Source organism: Salvelinus alpinus, chromosome 28, assembly GCF_045679555.1.
Source record: "Salvelinus alpinus chromosome 28, SLU_Salpinus.1, whole genome shotgun sequence".
Lineage (NCBI taxonomy): Eukaryota > Metazoa > Chordata > Actinopteri > Salmoniformes > Salmonidae > Salvelinus > Salvelinus alpinus.
The window spans coordinates 5,561,059-5,580,384 of record NC_092113.1 but is presented as its reverse complement, the minus strand read 5'-3'; positions in this window follow the sequence as shown (position 1 = coordinate 5,580,384).

Below are 19,326 nucleotides of genomic sequence, written 5' to 3'. Positions count from 1 at the left end.
TTTTATTTTTAGTGGGGCTTTCAAACTTCAATAGCTCTTGCCATGACTATGAAAATGATATATTCTGAATCTGCGGAGGATGGACAAAAATGCACTTTTTCATTTTTTTGCTTTCAATCTTCAATAGCTCTTACACAAAGCGTCCATCCTCCACTGATGCAGAATATCTCATTTTCATAGTCATGGCATGCTTTGCCTAAGAGCTATTGAAGAATGAAATCTGAGATCTTATTTAAAAATAGTTTTAAAAAAGGAACAAAAAAAGGTGTGGATATTTCTCCATCCACCCCTGATTCAGAATATACCATCTTCATAGTTATGGCATGCTTGGTTCAATAGCTATTGACGAGAGTAAACGAAATATCCACAAACATCCGATATGAAACAAATTTGACCTAGTTTAGAAATTAGGCTTTGAATGCAATTTTGGAATATCACCCCAAAGCTTTTGAACTTGTTTGACATGAAACATAAAGCAGTATGTGGGCTGTACGCCTGTAATATGCCAATTGTAACCCTTATGCCTATATCATAGAAATCAATTGCTATTTGCATGTGAAATTATCATGGAATGCACTTCAGAACGTTTATTGAGATTTTGACTGGTGGACCCACTCTTTGATGGTAAACAAAACTCTAACAGTGTGGTAGTAATAGTATAGTCCAGCACATAGGTGAAATAATTGTTCCATTTTATGATGCAAGTATCAAACTTTGTACACTAATACTATATACCTTAAGGGACATTTAAAGGTTGGAGGCAGCCTGGGTGTCACGACTCCCACCGAAGGTAGTGTCACGACTCCCACCGAAGGTGGTGTCACGACTCCCACCGAAGGTGGTGTCACGACTCCCACCGAAGGTGGCTCCCCTGCCTGTTCGGGCGGCGCTCGGCGATCATCGTCGCCGGTCTACTAGCTGCCACCGATCCCCTTTTCCTTTTCTGTTTGTTATGTCTTATTGGTTGCACCTGTTTCGTGTTTGAGTTTTGATTCGGGACTATTTAAGCCTGTAAGGCCCGCCTGCTTTGGTGCGGGCTTGTTTTCTGTTATTCGAGGTTTGTTGAGTGTTGTGCTCCCTGTCTGTTTGTGCCCAGTTTTGGGTTGGACACTTTTGATTATCGCCTGTTGTTTTGGGCGTTTATTTTGGATACAGCAATAAAGTTCGGTTTCCCCCATTATCCTCTGCTCTCTGCGCTTGACTCTGCACTTACCACTCCTGGCTGTGTGACACTGGGAAGCCTGTCAGTCAATTGCTGACATCCGGATTTCCTATTAGAAGAAAATAGGGTAAAATCATTCCAAACAATATAAAAATTACTTTGTAATGTTATCTACCGACTAACTAAATCCTACAGATAATATAGACAATAATTCTGATCATAAAGTACTCAAGACTTTAATGGGGGTCCAATTGAGGTCATTTTGACCATAGTCCAGTGGCTACATGAAAACATTGTGGACTTTGAGATAGAGCCACCAAATTTCACATACAGCTAGGGCATGTCTAAATAAGTATTTTAGACTATAGTGCCATCACATAGTGCCATCACAGATTTTGTCCATGTGGTCCCGTGTGGCTCAGTTGGTAGAGCATTGGTAGAGCATGGCGCTTGCAACGCCAGGGTTGTGGGTTCATTCCCCACGGGGGGACCAGGATGAATATGTATGAACTTTCCAATTTGTAAGTCGCTCTGGATAAGAGCGTCTGCTAAATGACTTAAATGTAAATGTAAATGTAAATTACCCCCCTGGAGGTCATTTCCAATATGGCTGCTGAAAAATATACTAAAAAACCCAATATAGGTAATTAGGCTCTGTTCAGAGAGCAAGCAGACAACAGAGACAGTGCCAAAGTTCACATATTTATTGAGGGCTTGTGGTTGGACATGGTAAAGTTGGATTTGTGTGTGGTTCTGCAACAAAGGAGAGACATTATAAGTAGGTTGCATAAATAAAAGGTAACGATCATAAGGATGAATCTATAAAACCAATATACCTTAAATAAGGACATTACATGACAACTAAATTATACATGGAAAATATGAAACAAACTTACTTTTAACTTGGACGCATACAACTGGAAAGAAACTTAGGAAAGTCTTGACAGGATTTAAATACATGAAAAACAAAAGCACCACACACTGCTGTTCATGCTCCCAGGTGATATAATTGTTACAGCGTTTCAACCCTTAGGTCTTCATCAGGCATCCATATCTCAGGTGGGGGTGGAAGGTCCTATATATAGGAGAGGTGCTCAGTGACATCACGTCCTGAAACAGGAGGTAAAAATATATTTTATCGGTTCACAATATCAACATTCAATATATCAAAATATATAACCATACATGAGGAATGTGAGAAATATTTAAAGTAATGTACATACACTATTCAATTAGGGTAAGAACAGTAGTTTGGACATTTTTAGAACTATAAAGTTTAAAGTCAAACTCCTCATTAAGGCCAAGAGGAGACAGTGTGTTGAGCCAGAAAGATTCCCTTTTGAAGTAGTTTCCTCTCAATGTCCCCTCCCTTGCGTGACATCTTGACCATTTTTATTCCAATGTATCTCAGAGTGCTAATAGGATTTGTTATTTATTTCATTTTACCTTTATTTAACTAGGCAAGTCAGTTAAGAACAAATTCTTATTCATGGATGTCCAACTTGTGCAAAATGAACAGGATTTAAATACAAACTAAAGGTGTGAATGAGCCTATCAGGGCAGACCTGATAATTAGTGACAAGTGTGTGGCATTGAGAGATGGTCTACAGGTGAAATCAACTTGATCAAGTTCATCTCAGTAGTATGCTGCTCCAATCTGAGGGATTTTGTACAGCCGCCAACCAGCTGCATGGAGCCGTATTAGACACGATTCACATGTCCATATCTCAATAAACTATGGCTTAAAATGTTCGAGGTGGTCTAGAAAAGACAATAAAATTGCTAGTTCCAATAGTTTACATGTAAACACTAAAAGATATATGGGTGTTCCCTGATGTCTACTGATTGCAATGATATAATATGATATCCTCTTTTGTGTCAATTTTAAGAAATGTTATACGAATCCTGCCCAGTACACGTCACTTTAGGTAAAATCCCTTAGGAATGCATTATGTCCAGCAGAGAGACAGGTAACCCATTATGATGAGACCTTTCGGCCTTTACACAAAGTAAGTAAACTACTGCATAAAAATGTCTAGCTATAGTGCCATTGCAGTTTTAATAACCTATTATACTATAAAAGACCAGTTTTATCACGTTTCAGGTATGACCCAGATGCAGACAGTGTCAAAGAAACAAAAGTTTATGTCAAATACAGGGGCAGGCAAACGACAGGTCAAAGGTAGGCAGGGGTCAGAAATCCAGACAAGGTGCAAAGGGTCCAGAACGGCAGGCAGTCTCAGGGTCAGGGCAGGCAAGGGTCAAGCATCCAGTGAGGTGGGGCAAGGTATAGAAACAGGAGACAAAGGGCTGTGAGACATGGGTTTAACTCTGGACACATGAAAGGTGGGATGTATATGAACGGTACGGGGCAACAGAAGATGAACAGCAGAGAGGCTAATGACTTTGGAGATGGGAAGTGGGACGATAAACTGGGGGGAGAGTTTGCGAGATTTGACTCAGAGGGGCAGATCCCAGGTGGACAGCCATACCTTCTGCCCGAGACAATACTGGGGATCTGGGGTCCGGTGGCGATCCGCTTGTCGTCGATACCTGGAGGTGGTCTTCAGGAGGACCGACCGGGCTCTCCTTCAGGTACGAAGACAGCGGCAGACGAACATCTGGGCAGAAGGTATGCCGACCTCTTCTTCCTGCTTAGGGAAGAGTGGGGGCTGATACCCCAGGGAACACTCAAAAGATGATAGGCCCGTGGCAGAGCAGGGAAGGGTGTTGCGGGCATACTCGACCCACACAAGCTGCTGGCTCCAGGTGGTGGGATTGGTGGAGACCAGGCAGTGGAACCCGGAGGACAGGCTGGCCGATGACCCAATGAGGGTGCAGAACGCCTTCCAGAACCGAGACGAGAACTGAGGACCCTGGTCAGAGACCATGTCTATTGGTAGTCCATGGACCCGGAAGACGTGCTGCACCATAAGCTGGGCCGTCTCTTTGGCAGAGGGTAGCTTGGGGAAAGGAATGAAGTGGACGGCTTTGGAAAACCGATCCACCATGGTCAGGATGGCGGTGTTGCCATCAGATGGGGGAAGACCCGTGACAAAGTCCAGGGAGATGTGAGACCAGGGACGGTGAAAGACCGGCATGAGGTTTGAAGAGACCAGCCGGAGCTTTCCGCGGAGTCTTGGTCTGTGCACAGACCGTGCAAGCAGGAACGAATGCGGAGACGTCAGGAACCATGGTAGGCCACCAGAAGCGTTGTCGCACAAAAGCCAGGGTCCGACGGGAGCTCGGGTGGCAGGCAAGCCTGGAGGAGTGGGCCCACTCCAGGACCGCGGAGCAGACTGCGTCAGGAGTGGGCTCACTACAGGACCGCAGAGCAGATTGCATCAGGCCAGAACATCTGGTTATCTGGACCCCCCCCCCCCTCCCCCACCCTCGGGGTTCGGCTAGGAACGCTGCGCCTCCCAAACCTGCTTTCCTATTCCTCAGCTGAGTGCCGTCGCCAGGAATGAGGTGGGAAGGATGGTCTCAGGTTCTGCGGTAGTAGTTGTGGGGCTATAGCGGCGTGACAGCGCATCCGGCTTGACATTCTTGGATCCTGGCCGGTAGGAGAGGGAGAAGTTGAAACGGGTGAACAGTAGAGCCCACCTAGCCTGCCTGGAAGATATTCCAGGTTCTTGTGGTCCACACAATTAATGGATTTTCCGCCCCCTCCAGCCAGTGCCTCCACTCCTCCAACGCCATCTTCACCGTGAGAAGCACGATTCCCCACATTGTAGTTCCTCACTGTGGCATTGAGGCGGTGGGAGAAGAAGGCGCAGGGATGTAACTTGAGGTTCAGGGCAGACCGCTGGGACAGGACAGCCCCCCCTCCGACATCCAAAACATCGGCCTCCACCACGAACTGGCGGGACGGGTCAGGATGAACCAAGATGGGAGCTGTGGTGAAGCGGTGTTTGAGATCCCGGAACACCCGGTCAGCAGCTGGGGACCACGTGAACGGAACCTTGGGAGAGGTGAGTGCAGACGGGGGAAGCCAGGGTGCTGTAGCCCTGGATAAAGCGATGATAAAAGTTGGCGAATCCCAGGAAACGTTGCAGCTGTACTCTGGACGTAGGCTGGGGCCAATCCACCACCGCTCTCACCTTCCCGGGATCCATCTGTACACTCCCTGCAGCAATGATGTAACCCAGAAAGGGGATGGTGGAGCGATGGAATTCGCATTTCTTTGCTTTTACAAAAAGCTGGTTCTCCAAGAGGCGTTGGAGAACCTATCGGACGTGGAGCACGTGTTCTTGGGTGGAGCGGGAGAAGACGAGGATGTCATCGAGGTAGACGGAGACGAACCGGTTCAACGTGTCACGGAGAACATCATTAACCAGAGCCTGGAACACAGCAGGAGCATTGATAAGGCCAAATAGCATGACCAGATACACATAGTGACTGCTGGCCGTGTTAAAGGCAGTTTTCCACTCGTCCCCTTCCCGTATCCGCACCAGGTGGTAGAAATTCCGTAGGTCCAGCTTGGAAAGTGGCCCCTTGGAGCAGCTCAAAGGCTGAGGAGATGAGAGGTAGTGGGTAGCGGTTCTTCACAGTGATGTCGTTGAGACCTCAGTAGTTGATGCACGGGCGCAGGGTTTTGTCCTTCTTCTCCACAAAGAAGAACCCTGCGCCAGCAGGGGGAGGCAGAAGGACTGATGAACCCAGCAGCTAGGGAGTCCTCAATGTAGGTCTCCATAGCCTTGGTCTCCGGGCCCGACAGAGGGTACAGTCGACCCCGGAGCGGAGTGGTGCCTGGGAGAAGGTCAATCCCGCAATCATATGGTCGGTGCGGTGGCAGCGAATGTCCCGGGGAAGGCTGTGCTGACTTCAGGCAATGGGCGTGGCAGAATGGGCTCCAGCCCATGATGGCACCAGCAGACCAGTCAATGAGGGGATTGTGTCGCTGAAGCCAGAAGAATCCCTATACCACGGGAACCTGAGGAGACTTCATGAGCAGGAACAGGATCGTCTCGTGGTGGTTCCCTGACACACGTAGGTTGATGGGGGTGGTATTGTGGGTGACCCGGCCTATAGATCGCCCGTCCAAAGCTCTAACGTCCATGGGAATGGAGAGGGGCTGAGTGGGAGTATCCAGCTCGAAAGCCAGGGTAACGTCCATACAGCTCTCATCGGCCCCAGTCGATGAATACCGAGAGATTTCGGTATCGAGAGATTTCGACTGGTTCCCCCACAGCAACATGGCATGAAAAGGGGTGCGAGTAAGGGGAGAGGAAAAGTTCTCCGTATGGCCCACCGGAGTCCTCGCTTTTAGTGGACAGGTGGAGACAAAATTAGCAGTAGTCCCGCAATACAGGCAGCTCTTAGTGTGAAGCTTGTATAGCCGTTCAGCTGGAGACAGCCTAGCTCTGCCTAGTTGCATGAGCTTGAGAAGAGGTGAATCGGCAGTCTTCGGAGACTCTCGGGGGAACTCGGGTAGGCTCGGATTCTCTCGGCAATGGAGCCGTTGGGGATTTTAGGGATAACTTGGAGGTGAGGTGGAATCCATGGACGGGCTCTCTCTCCTCTCCTTCCTTCGTTCCCGTAGTCGCCCATCGATCCAAATGGTCAAGGCGATGAGCGAGTCGATATCTGTCGGTAGTTCCCAGGCAGCAAGCTCATCCTTTACTTCCTCCGATACTCCGTGCAGGAACATGTCGAACAGTGCTTCCGGGTTCCAGACACTCTCAGCTGCCAACTTGCGGAAATCCACTGCATAGTCTGCCACTCTGCGGTAGCCTTGGCGAAGCTGGAGTAACTTCCAGGCAGCCTCTCTCCCGGACAATGGAGCATCGAAAACTTTCTTTACTTCTGCCACAAACTCCTCCAGACTGAAGCATACGGCCGACGGTTGTTCCCATACTGCCGTAGCCCAGACGAGGGCCCTCTCGGACATCAGCGTGATGAGGTATGCTATATTAGAGAGGTCCGAGGGGAAGGAGGAGGGCTGCAGCTCGATGATGAGTGAGAAACGCCTGACAGGTGCCCGACTCACCTCCCCCGGAGCGCTTCGATGGAAAGCGGGGTCCCCGGGAAACTGGGGTGACCGGGGAGGCGGAGCTGCTAACAGCCGGGTAACTGAAGGACTGGGAGGTTACTGTCATCGGTCGGTGTCAGTTCGTACTATCACGTTTCAGGTATGACCCAGATGCAGACACTGTCGAAGAAACAAACATTTATTTCTAATACAGGGGCAAGCAAACGATAGATCAAAGGCAGGCAGGGGTCAGAAATCCAGAGACATCGGCATTCCTGTCACCCTAGACCCAGTTCAATTTGCGTACCGCCCCAATAGGTCCACAGACGATGCAATTGTCATCACACTGCACACTGCCTTATCCCATCTGGACAAGAGGAATACCTATGTAAGAATGCTGTTCATTGACTACAGCTCAGCATTCAACACCATAGTACCCTCCAAGCTCATCATTAAGCTTGAGGCTCTGGGTCTCAACCCTGCCCTGTGCAACTGGGTACTGGACTTCCTGTTGTGCCGCCCTCAGGTGGGGAAAATATGTAACAACACCTCCACTACGCTGATCTTCAACACAGGGCCCCCACAAAGGTGCATGCTCAGCCCCTCCTGTACTCCCTGTACACCCATGACTGCGTGGGCATGTGTGTCAACAACTCAATCATCAAGTTTGCAGATGACACAACAGTAGTAGGCGTGATTACTAACAATGCCGAGACAAGCCTATAGGGAGGAGGTGAGGGCGCTTGGAGTGTGGTGTCAGGAAAACATCCTCTCACTCAACGTCAACAAAATGAATGCACTGATCATGGACTTCAGGAGAAAGCAGAGGGAGAACTCACCCATCAACATTTTTTCTTACTGCTTTTTGTTCTATGTTGCTCTGTCTGTATGTTATGTCTTGCTCGTCCTATGTTGCTCTGTCTGTATGCTATGTCTTGCTTGTCCTATGTTGCTCTGCGTGTGCTCACTGCTCAATGATTGTTTATATTGTAATTGTTTTTAATAACCTGCCCAGGGACTGCGGTTGAAAATTAGCCGGCTGGCTAAAACCGGCACTTTTACTGAAACATTGATTAATGTGCACTGTACCTGTAAAAATAAAATAACCTCAAACTCAAACATCGATGGGGCCAAAGTGGAGAAGGTAAAAGGCTTCAATTTCCTCAAGGTACAAATCACTGACAATCTGAAATGGTCCACCCACACAGAAAGTGAGGTGAAGAAGGTGCAACAAACAGCACCTCTTCAACCTCAGGAGGCTGAAGAAATTAGTCTTGGCTCCTAAGACCCTCACAAACCTTTACAGATGCACAATTGAGAGCATCCTGTCGGGCTGTATCACCGCCTGGTACGGCAACTGCACTGCCTGCAACCGCAGGGCTCGTCAGAGGGTGGTGTGGTCTGCCCAACGCATCACCGGGGGCACACTGCCTGCCCGACAGAACACCTACAGCACACGGTGTCACAGGAAGGCCAAGAAGATCATCAAGGACCTCAGTCACCCGAGCCACGACCTGTTCACACCAATACCATCCAGAAGGCGAGGTCAGTACAAGTGCATCAAAGCTGGGACCGAGAGACTAAAAAACAGCTCCTATCTCAAGGCCATCAGACTGTTAAATAGCCTTTAATAATGTTTACATACAGTTTTACCCACTTCATATGTATATACTGTGTTCTAGTCAAGGCCTATCCTATTTATCTATTGTTGTACATATATTATTCTTCAGATATACTACATATTTAATCCATATACTGTCCATATTGTTTATACATCCCATCCCATATATACATACAGTACCAGTGAAGTTTGGACACACCTAAAGTGTTTTTCTTTGTTTTTACTATTTGCTACGTTGTAGAATAATAGTGAAGACATCAAAACTATGAAATAACACATATGGAATCATGTAGTGACCAAAAAAGTGTGAAACAAATCAAAATATATTTTATATATTAGATTCTTCAAAGTAGCCACCCTTTTCCTTGATGACAGCTTTGCACACTCTTGGCATTCTTTCAACCAGCTTCATGAGGTTATGCCATCCAAACCGGATGGCATAACATCCGGTTTGGAGCGAGCGGTCGCATTTGCATTCGCTCTGCAGGTAGTATAACTTTTCATTACATTTCATTACATTTCATTATAGTACAACGGTTTAATTTGTTTAATTTGTCCAACCTTAGCAATTTCTTCTTAGCTAGCTACATAGCCGTCTGTGTATCAAAGATAATTGCGTAATTATCGTATTTCGTCGTCTATCGTAGTCCACACTGCTATCTGCCCAGCAGCTAGCCAGCTAGCAAACGTCCACCGTCTACCCAATAGTAGTATAACTTTTCATTACATTTCATTATAGTACAACGGTCTGATTTTCATTTTCATTACAGTACAACGGTTTGATTTGTTTGATCTTAGCTAGCTACATAGCCGTCTTTGTATCAAACATAATTGTGTAGTTATTGAGGTTCGCTAGCCAGCTATTTTCGTCCTAACGTAACGCAACGTAGCCAACACTGCTAGCTAGCCAGCTTGCCACCGAATAGCAGCATTGTAGAAACGAGTGCATTACAACGGAACGACTTGATTAGTGTAGTGTTGGCTGGCTACACAGTTGTCTTTGCTATCTTTGATTTGTTTGATCTTAGCTAGCTACTTAGCTGGCTACGTAGCCGTCTTTGTATCAAGGATAATTGTGTAGTTATCGAGGTTCGCTGAGGTTCGCTAGCCAGGTATTCTCGTCCTAACGTAACGTAACGTAGTCAACCCTGCTAGCTAGCCACCGATTAGCAGCACTGTAGAAACGATTACATTACAACGGAACGACTTGATTTGTGTAGTGTTAGCTAGCTACATAGTTTTCTTTGCTATCTTTGTATCTAAGATAATTGTGTAGCTTTGAGTAATTATCGGTTAGCTAGCCAGCTATTTTCGCCTGCCGCGCTGCCGTCCTCCTACCTAGCCAACACTGCTAGCTAACACTGCTAGCTAGCCAACTTCTACCGAATAGCAGCACTGTAGAAACTTACATTACAACGGAACGACTTGATTAGCGTAGTGTTAGCTAGTTGTCTTTGCTGTCCTTGTATCCATGATAATTGTGTAGTTTAGAGAAATTTAGAGAAATTGTCGAGGTCACCTAGCCAGCTTCACTTTCAACAACGCAGCCACTGCTAGCCAGGCTACTTCACCAGCCAGCAGTACTATATCATTTTAGTCAATTAGATCTTTTATTTTATTTATTTTTTTTGCAACGTAAGCTTAACTTTCTGAACATTCGAGTCGTGTAGCCCACTTGTCATTCTAATCTCCTTTGCTTTAGCGTAGCCTCTTCTGTAGCCTGTCAACTATGTGTCTGTCTATTCCTGTTCTCTCCTCTCTGCACAGACCATACAAACGCTTCACACCGCGTGGCCGCGCCCACCCTAACCTGGTGGTCCCAGCCCGCACGACCCACGTGGAGTTCCAGGTCTCCGGTAGCCTCTGGAACTGCCGATCCGCGGCCAACAAGGCAGAGCTCATCTCAGCCTATGCGTCCCTCCAGTCCCTCGACTTCTTGGCACTGACGGAAACATGGCTCACCACAGATAACACTGCTACTCCTACTGCTCTCTCTTCGTCTGCCCACGTGTTCTCGCACACCCCGAGAGCTTCTGGTCAGCGGGGTGGTGGCACCGGGATCCTCATCTCTCCCAAGTGGTCATTCTCTCTTTCTCCCCTTACCCATCTGTCTATCGCCTCCTTTGAATTCCATGCTGTCACAGTTACCAGCCCTTTCAAGCTTAACATCCTTATCATTTATCGCCCTCCAGGTTCCCTTGGAGAGTTCATCAATGAGCTTGATGCCTTGATAAGCTCCTTTCCTGAGGACGGCTCACCTCTCACAGTTCTGGGTGACTTTAACCTCCCCATGTCTACCTTTGACTCATTCCTCTCTGCCTCCTTCTTTCCACTCCTCTCCTCTTTTGACCTCACCCTCTCACCTTCCCCCCCTACTCACAAGGCAGGCAATACGCTTGACCTCATCTTTACTAGATGCTGTTCTTCCACTAACCTCATTGCAACTCCCCTCCAAGTCTCCGACCACTACCTTGTATCCTTTTCCCTCTCGCTCTCATCCAACACTTCCCACACTGCCCCTACTCGGATGGTATCGCGCCGTCCCAACCTTCGCTCTCTCTCCCCCGCTACTCTCTCCTCTTCCATCCTATCATCTCTTCCCTCTGCCCAAACCTTCTCCAACCTATCTCCTGATTCTGCCTCCTCAACCCTCCTCTCCTCCCTTTCTGCATCCTTTGACTCTCTATGTCCCCTATCCTCCAGGCCGGCTCGGTCCTCCCCTCCCGCTCCGTGGCTCGACGACTCATTGCGAGCTCACAGAACAGGGCTCCGGGCAGCCGAGCGGAAATGGAGGAAAACTCGCCTCCCTGCGGACCTGGCATCCTTTCACTCCCTCCTCTCTACATTTTCCTCTTCTGTCTCTGCTGCTAAAGCCACTTTCTACCACTCTAAATTCCAAGCACCTTCTCCTCCCTCCTGAATCCTCCTCCCCCCCCCCCCCCCTCCTCCCTCTCTGCAGACGACTTCGTCAACCATTTTGAAAAGAAGGTCGACGACATCCGATCCTCGTTTGCTAAGTCAAACGACACCGCTGGTTCTGCTCACACTGCCCTACCCTGTGCTTTGACCTCTTTCTCCCCTCTCTCTCCAGATGAAATCTCGCGTCTTGTGACGGCCGGCCGCCCAACAACCTGCCCGCTTGACCCTATCCCCTCCTCTCTTCTCCAGACCATTTCCGGAGACCTTCTCCCTTACCTCACCTCGCTCATCAACTCATCCTTGACCGCTGGCTACGTCCCTTCCGTCTTCAAGAGAGCGAGAGTTGCACCCCTTCTGAAAAAACCTACACTCGATCCCTCCGATGTCAACAACTACAGACCAGTATCCCTTCTTTCTTTTCTCTCCAAAACTCTTGAACGTGCCGTCCTTGGCCAGCTCTCCTGCTATCTCTCTCAGAATGACCTTCTTGATCCAAATCAGTCAGGTTTCAAGACTAGTCACTCAACTGAGACTGCTCTTCTCTGTATCACGGAGGCGCTCCGCACTGCTAAAGCTAACTCTCTCTCCTCTGCTCTCATCCTTCTAGACCTATCGGCTGCCTTCGATACTGTGAACCATCAGATCCTCCTCTCCACCCTCTCCGAGTTGGGCATCTCCGGCGCGGCCCACGCTTGGATTGCGTCCTACCTGACAGGTCGCTCCTACCAGGTGGCGTGGCGAGAATCTGTCTCCTCACCACGCGCTCTCACCACTGGTGTCCCCCAGGGCTCTGTTCTAGGCCCTCTCCTATTCTCGCTATACACCAAGTCACTTGGCTCTGTCATAACCTCACATGGTCTCTCCTATCACTGCTATGCAGACGACACACAATTAATCTTCTCCTTTCCCCCTTCTGATGACCAGGTGGCGAATCGCATCTCTGCATGTCTGGCAGACATATCAGTGTGGATGACGGATCACCACCTCAAGCTGAACCTCGGCAAGACGGAGCTGCTCTTCCTCCCGGGGAAGGACTGCCCGTTCCATGATCTCGCCATCACGGTTGACAACTCCATTGTGTCCTCCTCCCAGAGCGCTAAGAACCTTGGCGTGATCCTGGACAACACCCTGTCGTTCTCAACTAACATCAAGGCGGTGGCCCGTTCCTGTAGGTTCATGCTCTACAACATCCGCAGAGTACGACCCTGCCTCACACAGGAAGCGGCGCAGGTCCTAATCCAGGCACTTGTCATCTCCCGTCTGGATTACTGCAACTCGCTGTTGGCTGGGCTCCCTGCCTGTGCCATCAAACCCCTACAACTCATCCAGAACGCCGCAGCCCGTCTGGTGTTCAACCTTCCCAAGTTCTCTCACGTCACCCCGCTCCTCCGCTCTCTCCACTGGCTTCCAGTTGAAGCTCGCATCCGCTACAAGACCATGGTGCTTGCCTACGGAGCTGTGAGGGGAACGGCACCTCAGTACCTTCAGGCTCTGATCAGGCCCTACACCCAAACAAGGGCTCTGCGTTCATCCACCTCTGGCCTGCTCGCCTCCCTACCACTGAGGAAGTACAGTTCCCGCTCAGCCCAGTCAAAACTGTTCGCTGCTCTGGCACCCCAATGGTGGAACAAACTCCCTCACGACGCCAGGACAGCGGAGTCAATCACCACCTTCCGGAGACACCTGAAACCCCACCTCTTCAAGGAATACCTAGGATAAAGCAATCCTTCTGCCCCCCCCCCTTAAAAGATTTAGATGCACTATTGTAAAGTGGCTGTTCCACTGGATGTCATTAGGTGAATGCACCAATTTGTAAGTCGCTCTGGATAAGAGCGTCTGCTAAATGACTTAAATGTAAATGTAAATGTTGTCACCTGGAATGCATTTCAATTAACAGGTGTGTCTTGTTAATTTGTAGAATACATTTTCTTCTTAATGCATTTTAGCCAATCAGTTGTATTTTGACAAGGTAGGGGTGGTATACAGAAGATAGCCCTATTTGGTAAAAGACCAAGTCCATATTACGGCAAGAACAGCTCAAATAAGAAAAGAGAAATCACAGTCCATCATTACTTTAAAACATTAAGGTCAGTAAATCCGGAGAATTTCAAGAACTTTAAAAGTTTCATCAAAACAGTCGCAAAAACCATCAAGCGCTGTGATGAAACTGGCTCTCGTGAGGACTGCCACAGGAAAATAATACCCAGAGTTACCTCTGCTGCAGAGGATAAGTTCATTAGAGTTAACTGCACCTCAGATTGCAGCCCAAATAAATGCTTCACAGAGATCAAGTAACAGACACATCTGAACATCAACTGTTCAGAGGAGACTGCGTGAATCAGGCCTTCATGGTCGAATTTCTGCAAAGACACCACTACTAAAGAAAACCAATAATAAAAAGAGACTTGCTTGGGCCAAGAAACACAAGCAATGGACATTAGACCGGTGGAAATCTGTCCTTTGGTCTGATGAGTCCAAATTTGAGATTTTTGTTTCCAACCGCCGTGTCTTTGTGGGACGAAGAGTAGGTGAACGGATGATCTCTACATGTGTGGTTCCCACGTGAAGCATGGAGGAGGAGGTGTTATGGTGTGGGGGTGCTTTGCTGGTGACACTGTTGGTGATTTATTTAGAATTCAAGGCACACGTAGCCAGCATGGCTACCACAGCATTCTGCAGCTATACGCCATCCCATCTGGTTTGGGCTTAGTTGGACTATCATTTGTTTTTAAACAGGACAATGACCCAAAACACACCACCAGGCTTTGTAAGTGCTGTTTGACCAAGAAGGAGAGTCACGGAGTGCTGCATCTGTCCTCCACAATCACCCGACCTCAACCCAATTGAGATGGTTTGGGATGAGTTGGACCGCAGAGTGAAGGAAAACAACAAGTGCTCAGCATATGTGGCGAACTCCTTCAAGACTGTTGGAAAAGCATTCCATGGGTGCCATGAGTGTGCAAAGATGACATCAAGGCAAAGGGTGGCTACTTTGAAGAATCTAAAATGTCAAATATATTTTGATTTGTGTAACACTTTTTTGGTTACTACATGATTCCATATGTGTTATTTCATAGTTTTGATGTCTTCACTATTATTCTGCAATGTAGAAAATAGTAAAAATAAAGAAAAACCCTTGAATGAGTAGGTGTGTCCAAACTTTTGACTTGTACTGTACATACATATGTACAGATGAAGTCGGAAGTTTACATACACTTTAGACAAATACATTTAAACTCAGTTTTTCACAATCCCTGACATTTAATCCCAGTAAAAATTCCCTGTTTTAGGCCAGTTAGGATCACCACTTTATTTTAAGAATGTGAAATATCAGAATAATAGTAGAGAGAATTATTTATTTCAGCTTATATTTCTTTCATCACATTCTCAGTGGGTCAGAGGTTTACATACACTCAATTAGTATTTGGTAGCATTGCCTTTAAATTGTTTAACTTGGGTAAAACGTTTCGGGTAGCCTTCCACAAGCTTCCCACAATAAGTTGGGTTCATTTTGGCCCATTCCTCCTGACAGAGCTGGTGTAACTGAGTCAGATTTGTAGGCCTCCTTGCTCGCACACGCTTTTTCAGTTCTGCCCACAACATTTCTATAGGTTTGAGGTCAGGGCTTTGTGATGGCCACTCCAATACCTTGACTTTGTTGTCCTTAAGCCATTTTGCCACAACTTTGGAAGTATGCTTGGGGTCATTGTCCATTTGGAAGACCCATTTGCGACCAAGCTTTAACTTCCTGACTGATGTCTTGAGGTGTTGTTTCAATATATCCACATCATTTTTCTCCCTCATGATGCCATCTATTTTGTGAAGTGCAGCAGTCCCTCCTGCAGCAAAGCACCCCCACAACATGATGCTGCCACCCCCGTGCTTCACGGTTGGGATGGTGTTCTTCGGCTTGCAAGCCTCCCCCTTTTTCCTCCAAACATAATGATGGTCATTATGGCCAAACAGTTATATTTTTGTTTCATCAGACCAGAGGACATTTCTCCAAAAAGCATGATCTTTGTCCCCATGTGCAGTTGCAAACCGTAGTCTGGCTTTTTTATGGCGGTTTAGGAGCAGTGGCTTCTTCCTTGCTGAGCGGCCTTTCAGGTTATGTTGATATAGGACTCGTTTTACTGTGGATATAGATACTTTGTACATGTTTCCTCCAGCATCTTCACAATGTCCTTTGTTGTTGTTCTGGGATTGATTTGCACTTTTCGCACCAAAGTACGTTCATCTCTAGGAGACAGAACGCGTCTCCTTCCTGAGTGGTATGAAGGCTGCGTGGTCCCATGGTGTTTATACTTGCTTACTATTGTTTGTACAGATGAACGTGGTACCTTCAGGCGTTTGGAAATTACTCCCAAGGATGAAGCAGACTTGTAGAGGTCTACAATTTTTTGGCTGATTTCCTTTGATTTTCCCATGATGTGAGAGGCACTGAGTTTGAAGGTAGGCCTTGAAATACATCCACAGGTACACCTCCAATTGACTCAAATTATGTCAATTAGCCTATCAGAAGCTTCTAAAACCATGACATAATTTTCTGGAATTTTCCAAGCTGTGTAAAGGCACAGTCAACTTAGTGTATGTAATCTTCTGACCCACTGGAATTGTGATACAGTAAATAAGTGAAATAATCCGTCTGTTGTCTGTTAACAATTGTTGGAAAAATGACTCGTGTCATCCACAAAGTAGATGTCCTAACCGACTTGCCAAAACTATAGTGTGTTAAACAAGAAATTTGTGGAGTGGTGGTTGAAAAACAAGTTTTAATGACTCCAACCTAAGTGTGTGTAAACTTGTGACTTCAACTGTAGGTATGTACGTCATGACCAAATCTGAGAAATAGGTAGGAGCAAGTCCATGTATTGCTTTGTAGGTTAGCAGTAAAACCATGAAATCAGCTCTAACATTAACATGAATCCAGTGTAGACAGGCTAGCACTAGATTCATGTGATCAAATGTTTGGGTTCTAGTCAAGATTCTAGCAGCCGTATTTAGCACTAACTGAAGTTTATTTCGTGCTTTTTCCGGATTGCCGGAGAATAGAGCATTGCAGTAGTCTAATCTAGAAGTGACAAAAACATGGATTAGCTTTTCTGCATAATTTTTGGACAAAAAGTTTATAATTTTTGCAATGTTACGAATTCTTGATATGTTCGTCAAAAGAGAGATCAGGGTCCAGAGTAACACTAAAGTCCTTCACAGTTTTATTTGAGATGGCTGTACAACCATCAAGATTAATTGTCAGATCAAACAGCAGATCTCCTTGTTTCTTGGAATCTAGAACTAGCATCTCTGTTTTGTCTGAGTTTGAAAGTAGAACATTTGCCGCCGACCACTTCCTTATGTCTGAAACACAGGCTTCCAGGGTAGGCAATTTTGGGATTTCATTTTCATTGAAACATGGTGTGTGTTGTCCGCATAGCAGTGAAAGTTGACATTGTGTTTCCGAATGACATCACCAAGAGGTAGAATATACTGTATAGTGATAACAATAGTGGTCCTAAAACGGAACCTTGAGAAACACCGAAACGTACAATTGATTTGTCAGAGGACTAACCATCCACAGAGACAAACTGATATATTTTACAACTGATAAGATCTAAACCAAGCAAGAACTTGTCAGTGTAGACCAATTTAGGGTTTCCAATCTCTCCAAAAGAATGTGGTGATCGATAGTGTCCAAAGCGGCACTAAGGTCTAAGAGCACGGGTACAGATGCAGAGCGTTGGTCTGACGCCATTAAAAGGTAATTTACCACCTTCAGGGGTGCAGTCTCAGTACTATGATGGGGTTTAAAACCAGACTGGAGCGTTTCATATACATTATTTGTCTTTAGGAAGACAATCAGTTGCTGCGCAATAGCGTTTTCATATTATTTTGTTTTTTATTAATTGGAGATGCGAGATAGTGTTTTAGATTTTCCGTGTCAAGGTTTGGCTTTTTCAGGAGAGGCTTTATTACTGCCACATTTAGTGGGTTTGTCCACATCCGGAGGATAGGGAGCCGTTTATTATGTTCCACATAGGAGGGCCAAGCACAGGAAGTAGCTCTTTCAGTAGTATAGTTGGAATAGTGGCCAGTAGGTTGCTGGAAGGTTCAAAGGCCATGACTATTTTTGTGAATGTGTTGAGAGATTCAGGATTAAAAAACTTGAGTGTCTCCATTGATCCTAGGTCCTGGATGTTCTGTGCAGACTCAGGACAACTGAGTTTTGGAGAAATACGCAGATTCAAAGAGGAGTCCGTAATTTGCTTTCTAATGATCATGATCTTTTCGTGAAGACGAAGACGTTCATGAATTCATCACAGCTGAAGTGATGGCCATCCTCTCTTGGGGAATGCTGCTTTTTAATTAGCTTTGCGACAGTATCAAAAATACATTTTGGATCATTTTATTCTCCTCAATTAGGTTGAAAAGTAGGCAGATCGAGCAGTAGTGAGGGCTCTTCGATATTGCATGGTACTGTCTTTCCAAGCTAGTCGGAAGACTCAGTTTGGGAAGCGCAATTCTTTGGAAGCTTGCTTCAGGGCTCGGGTATTTTCTGTATACCAGTGAGCTAATTTCTTGTGACAAATGTTTTGTTTTTATTTTTAGAGGTTCAAATTATACATTTAGATTCTCTGTTAGGTGGTGACCAGATTTTTGTACTCCGACGTCCTTGGGTAGGCGGAGGGAGTCTGGAAGGGTATCTAGGAATCTTTGGGTTGTCTGAGAATTTGTAGCGCAACGTTTGATAATCCTTGGTTGGGATCTGAGCAGATTATTTGTTGCGATTGCAAACATAATAAAATGGTGGTCGGATAGTCCAGGATTATGAGAAAAAACATTTAGACCTACAATATTTATTCCATGGGACAAAACTAGATCCAGGGAATGACTGTGGATATGTGTAGGTCCGAAGACATGTTGGACAAAACCCACTGAGTCGATGATGGCTCTGAAAGACTTTTGGAATGGGTCTGTGGACTTTTCCATATGAATACTGAAGTCACCAAAAATGTGAATATTCTCTGCCATGACTACAAGGTCCGATAGGAATTCAGGAACGCTCAATGAGGAACGCTGTAAACGGCCCAGGAGACTTGTAAACTGTAGCTGCATACGGTGCATTCGGAAAGTATTCAGACCTCTTGACTTTCCACATTTTGTTGAAGCACCTTTAGCAGCAATTACAGCCTCGAGTCTTATTGGATTTGACGCTACAAGTTTGGCACACCTGTATTTAGGGAGTTTCTCCCATTCTTCTCTGCAGATCCTCTCAAGCTTTGTCAGGGTGGATGGGGTGCGTTGCTGCACAGCTATATTCAGGTCTCTCTAGAGATGTTCGATCGGGTTCAAGTCCGGGCTCTGGCTGGGCCACTCAAGGACATTCAGAAACTTGTCCCGAAGGCACTCCCGAAGCCACTCCTGCGTTGTCTTGGCTGTGTGCTTAGGATTGTTGTCCTCTTGGAAGGTTAACCTTGGCTCCAGTCTGAGGTCCTGAGCGCTCTGGAGCAGGTTTTCATCAAGGATCTCTCTGTACTTTGCTCCGTTCATGTTTCCCTTGAACCTGACTAGTCTCCCAGGGCCCCTGACGCTGAAAAACATCCTCACAGCATGAGGCTGCCACCCCCATGTTTCACCGTAGGGATGTTGCCAGGT